The sequence below is a fragment of the Vigna radiata genome, chromosome 3 (genome assembly GCF_000741045.1).
Source record: "Vigna radiata var. radiata cultivar VC1973A chromosome 3, Vradiata_ver6, whole genome shotgun sequence".
Classification (NCBI taxonomy): Eukaryota; Viridiplantae; Streptophyta; class Magnoliopsida; order Fabales; family Fabaceae; genus Vigna; species Vigna radiata.
The window spans coordinates 11,472,456-11,478,708 of NC_028353.1; positions in this window are offsets into that span (position 1 = coordinate 11,472,456).

The following is a 6,253-nucleotide window of genomic DNA, read 5'->3' on the forward strand; positions in this document are numbered from 1 at the left end:
AGCTTTGGATTTCTTGGGAGCATGTGGAGCAACCTCCTTATGCTTCTTATTGTTGATACTGGGTAGCCTTGGGTAGACAATGTTTGGGTTGACCTTGAAGATTGTTTGTGTAGTTATTCTCATTGAGATGGGTAATAGTTGTGTTATCTTTGGCAAACATTTGAGCAAAGATTTTCCAATCCTTTTGTGATGTCCTTCCAAGGTACTTAGAACCTTGGAGTTACAGGAGGTAGAGAGATCATCTTGTTTAGCATTGGCTAGGTCTTGATGTAGCTACCTTTTGGAGCTACCTTCTGGTTCACCCCTAACTAGTCCCAATGCAGTTAGATTGGGTTGAACAGGTTCATATAACCTAACAAGGTTGTGTTAGACAGGTCTTTAGCAAGAAGGTTGGTTGTCTATGATGATAACACCTTTTGGAAGGTTAAGGTATGCTTTAGATGGTTTGAAGGTGGTTGAGGGACAAAGGGGCCAGGTGTCATGGGTGATGGTAATGGATGATGATAATGTAAGATGGAGGTTTGTAATGTATGGCTAACGTTGTTGTGTTGTGTGGTTGCCGATCTTTGTGATGGGGAAGGTCTAAAAGGAACCATGTTGTAGGTGGTTTGTGATGGGGTTTTGATGGGTAGGTTTTATAGTTAATTTGTTGTGGTGTGGATAGAGATTGTGATCCGTCTGAAAGCATTTCATCTAAGGCTTTTAGATGTTATAGAGTTGGAATGAAGAAGGATTAGGTTGGAAGAGGTGATTTTTTGTTAGTGGTTCTCTTACAATTGGTTAAGTGGTGTTTGGTGTAGATTCTAAAGTGGCTTAGACTGCAGTTTAGTTTGAGGTTGAAGTTGTTGTGTTTGGGTTCCAGAAAGGGGAAGAAAGTTGTGGTTTTAGTTCATGAGATGGAGTATGTGAAAGCTAATCAGGCATAGTAATGTTCAAAGGGATACCTTTAGAAAGTTTTTGGTATTAACGCTAGGCTAGGCAAATTTGCAAGGTACAAACAAGTTATATGGCAATTTCCTTGGGTATTTTTGGTTAAAGTTAATACGGATGAGGCTGCTAAGGAAAGTCTTGGTTTATTAGCTTGTAAAGGTATTTTCAAGGGTTGTAGACACGAACATATTGGGAATTTCTCTATGTTTTTAGGCGTTAAGAATGCATTTTCTTGTTTAGTTTATGGGAGCCATTCACGCCATTGAGTATGCTAGAAGTTCTAGATTTAAAAGATTGGTTAAAATGTGATTCAACTTTGGTTGGCCCGGCTTTCTCTCATCAACAGGTTGTACAATGCTTTATTAAAAGTCATTAGAGGAAATGTGTAATGTTTTGTAGTGTTAAGAAGTGGACTTTAAATCTAGCTTCTCAGGTGAGGTTTGCACTCACTTATATACTATAAATTGGTAGTCAACGTAGGACTTTCAATACACTTTCCTCATGTTGAGACATATGCATCTCATGCATGAAATTAGACATTAGTGAGTGGTTCGATAGCGGGTGAAATAGTATATCCAACAAACAATAAATTTTCTCGCTAGGAAGCTTTAACTCCTAGTTTTGATACCATGTTAAGAAGTGGATTTTAAGTCTAACTCAACTCCACAAAACTGACTTGTAAGGTAAGGTTGACATCCACTTATATACTATAAACTAGCCTTATCACTAGTCATTGTGGGACTTCCAACATAGTGGTATTGATTTTAAGGTGTTACATATGTTTCGAGAAGGAATTCATTGTGGAGATAACTTGGTTGCCTTCTTTTTTGGGGTTGTCTTGGTGATTCTTGATCTTTTGGTTCCCTTTGGAGGGTTGGTCCTTTTTTTATTTTGAGTGTTAAAATAATAAAAGAGAGAGAGAGGCATAGGCTAAATCCCCAATATGCATAGAGCACATACAGGTATATATTTATAAATAAGAAAATACAAAGAGATGTGCCTAAGAAGTTACATTTAACACCCCCTCAAGCCTGTGTATATAAATTGTATGTATTAAGCTTGCTACAAATATACTCAATTCTAGGACCTTGTAATGATTTCGTAAAAATATTTGTTAGTTGATCATTAAAATTAACAAACTGAGTCTTGATATCTCAAAAAAATTGTCTAATAAAATGACAATCAATATCAATATGTTTGGTTCTTTCTTGAAATGAGATTTGAGCTAATATGAAGAACAACTTGATTGTTACAAATAAATGTCATTTAGGAGTTTGGCATTGGGACCCATGGGTGTATCAACAGGCTTTCAACATGCTTTCAACTCATTAACCCAATTTCCTCCAAAATATCCAATGCATGCATCCTTTGAGAAATAACAATTCCATTTATTGATTGTGCTTCCTCAATCCTTAAGAAATATCTAAGTTTGTCATGTGAGATGCCATGGTGATCACTTGGCTTGTAAGCACAATACCATCAACATATAGTACTAGATAGATACACCAAGCATTCAAGTGATGGTAAAATACCGAATGATCTACCTCACTGCAAAACAAACCAAATTGTTGAGCAACAATGTTAAATTTGTCAAACCAAGTCCTAGGAGATTGCATGAGGCAATATAAAGACATGTGAAGACGATATACCAATCTAGAAGACTTATATGAACATCAAAACCTAGAGGTCATATAAATTTCTTTTTGCCAATCCCTATTAAGAAAAGCATTTTTGACATCTAATAAAAAAAGAACCCAACAATAAAGGGTAGCCATGACTATGAATAGGCAAATAGAGGCCATCTTTCCTACAAGACTTTTGGCAAATTTGTTATAATTTCTTCCCTTGTTTTGTTCGATTTTTTTATTGAGATGTGTCCATGTCTCCTTCCTTTCTATTTCCTCTTTATCCGGGTTATACTTTAGTTGAGTGTTTGAATTTTATATCTTAGTTAATTTTTTGTCATTCATCACAATTCCCGCTATTTTGGAGGAAAAAACTGATTTTACCTTTGATTTTAATTTCATACCTTATTTGATTACTTCTATAGGTGAATGCAAGCTAGAGAATATGCGTACTCTTTGTGTGGCCTGCCATTCTGATGTGACTGCCGCACAATGTGCTGAACGATCTAAAGCAAGAGCGAATGCGAAGAAAAAGCTGAAAGAGTTAATGGGCAGTATCAAAAATGGTATTAAGTTTTCTGCTGTCACTAATATTAAGGTATTGTTTATAGTACAATTTGTTGTAAATAGAATCTGTTGCTATTGTTTGTGTTTTTTAGAATTAGGTTTATGGGAATGAATCTTACCTGATATTCAGGCAGATCCTTCCTGATATTCAGGCCTACATTAGTGTACAAAATTAATTTTGTCTTTGTATTTCTTATTCCCAATTGTATCAATTTTAAAATCAGTGAAAAAATTTACTTTTCTGCATGGCATCAGAACTTGATCTGAATCATATTTAGTAGCCCTTGCTTACCAGCCTTCCTGAAAGCCACATCTCTTGAAACACTAAAATCCATAGATAGGACGCCCAACCTTTAAAAATGGAAACTGGAGAACAATTTAGTCATGGCATGGCTTATCAACACCATGACAAATGAAATTAGGGGAAACTTAATGTACAATTACAACAACGAATAGATGTGGGATGTAGTGAAGGAAACATGTTCCAATGTGGATAACACCTTTGATAGCAAATGCATGCTGCATAAGTTGTGACAGGATGAAGCTTGAGTTATCAAGTATTCCAACATGCTTGGTCGACATTGGTAGCAGCTGGATAAATATGAAGAGGTCCAGTGGAACTATAGGCACTCAAAAAGAAGTACAAAGGATGGTGGAAAAAGATAGAAACTACAGTTTTTTAGAAGTATTCACAGAAGTGAAGTGAGGATAGAAGGAAGTAGGAGGAAAATCTTGTTGGCGAAATCTATTCCAGCCCCATCCTCTGAGAGCTCAGCAATGGAAGTAAGGGGAAACCAAACTCTTCCAACACAATAAGTATTATCCTCGGTGCCATTGCAAGAAAATTAGTCAAACCACGGACACTTGTTGCGACATTCATGGGAAACCTCCAGGTAAAAAATGGTTCCCAAACAAGAGTACAAAGGCAATGCAGCAGCCTGTAATCTGGAAAGGTAAACCTTGAACCATCTGTCTTCAGCAATGAGCAAATGAGAGCTCCTCAAAAGAATCCTCTAACAAATTATGTTCACATTAGAAAAGGTGGTACAGGCCAAGAAAGATAATATCTTGCATGCTTTAAATACTAGTAAAGGAAAATAAAAATCATGGATCATAAACTTAGGAACAATTTATATTATTTTCTAAGGAACTTTATAAAAGTTGGTTTGTGTTATACCTCACTCTATTCTAAGTTCTAGGGGTGAACTCTGTTTTATTTATTTTCTCTCTCTCTCTCTCTCCCTTTGTACTTTTGTTGCAAGATACACATCTCTATAAATATGAATATTAATATTAATTTAAAGAGATCTAAGGTGAGATTTGTTAATTTGGAGTCAAAGCTGATTGAGCATATCAAGAAAAGTGTAACGTCTTTTTTTCCGGTTAGCCATTGTCATTTTGTCTCACTAGTACTGGATTTGAAGCACCTCGCTGAGCGACACCGTACCTGACATGTTGCAAAGGTTGTTTCCTCCTCACACACCACCACACACAACTTCTTTGCATGGCTTACCTTAGCAAATGATGTCCATATTCCACCTTCCCACCACTAGTTGAGATTTGGTTCCTTGGTCAAGGTTCTATGAGCACTTGGCACATGTTAGTGGTGAAATATCATTAGAAAGTGCTGAACAGCGAAAGAAGCTAGACTTTCAACTTTGTGCTCTCCTATGCCAATATGTGGAACCCCTAAAATCTTGTCTCAAATACTTCCTAGGTATTTAAGGGGCTCAATCCAAGGAAGTTATTGTGATTTCTCAAAAGAAATGTGTTAGATATCTTTAAAAGAAACATGCATGATTGTTTGTGTATATCCATGGATAGTCCTATGGATCCATATATTAAATTAATGGCAAAGTGAACCTTTCTTAGAAGATGTCAAAAGAATTATTTCTCTAACTACTATGTGTTAGGCAGTTTATGCAGACTCCTCGTACTCATTATTGGAGTGTTGTTATTTGCATCCTCAAATACCTCAAGACTTCCACTACATGGTCTGCTATATGAAAGTAAAAGAAATATCCAAATCTCTTAAGTATTGTGATGTCAACTGGGCACAATCTCTCATAGATAGATGTTCCACTACTGGATAGTGTTTCGTTGTAGGGATATTGTTTCTTAGAAAGCCAAATAAACAAATGTTATTACTCAATCAAGTCTTGAAGTTGAGAATCGAGCGATGATGTCACTCACTTGTGAACTTATGTTTATAAAGCAATTCTTTAAAAAGCTGAAATTTTGTGAATTCCAACAAATGAGGGTATATTGTGATAACCAAACAACTTTCCACATTGCTTCTAAGCCCATGTTTTATGAAAAGACTAAACAGAAAATAACTGTCGTTTTGTTAGAGAAAAGTTGATGTCTAAAGCTTGGTACTGTTCCAACTTGAGAGAGGGAGTGTTAGAATCACGTCTCTCTAGGTTCTAGGGTGAACTCTCTCTTATCTCTCTGTACTTTGTTATAAGAATCACATCTCTAAAGAGAGACCTAATTAAGATCTCTCAAGTTCCTTTTCTCCTGTTTTTTCTCATGTCGCCCACCCAGCCACACACATAAAAGCCCACTTGAATATAGAGGATGGTAAAAAATCAGTGATTCAGCCTCAGCCCTTAGCTGATGTATTATATATATGAAAAAATGAGAACAAGTACAATACTTGGAAAACCCTGATTCCTAATCCTAACAATAGATGTTGTAATCTGGGATAATATGTGTAGAATCTTCCTAATTAGAGGAAATAGATACATAATATTTTATTTTATTTTATTTTTCCCTAGTGTAGTGAGCCAATTTATGCATGATCCGAGAGACATATGCAAGCAGTTGACAAAATTCTCCAATACTTGAAGTCAAGTCCAGGAAAGGGGCTATTATTCAAAAAGGAAGACACATTGAATATGAAGATATATACTGATGCTNACTATGCAGGTTCTATTATTGATAGAAAATCTACTTCTGGGTATTGTGTATTTCTTGGAGATAGTTTGGTAACATGGAGAAGCAAAAAGCAAGATAAAGTATCTCGTTCTAGTGCAGAAGCTGAATTTCGAGCCCTTGCTCAAGGAATGTGTGAAGGACTCTGGATGAAAATCATCTTGGATGATCTTAAAGTCAAAGTGGAGCACCCG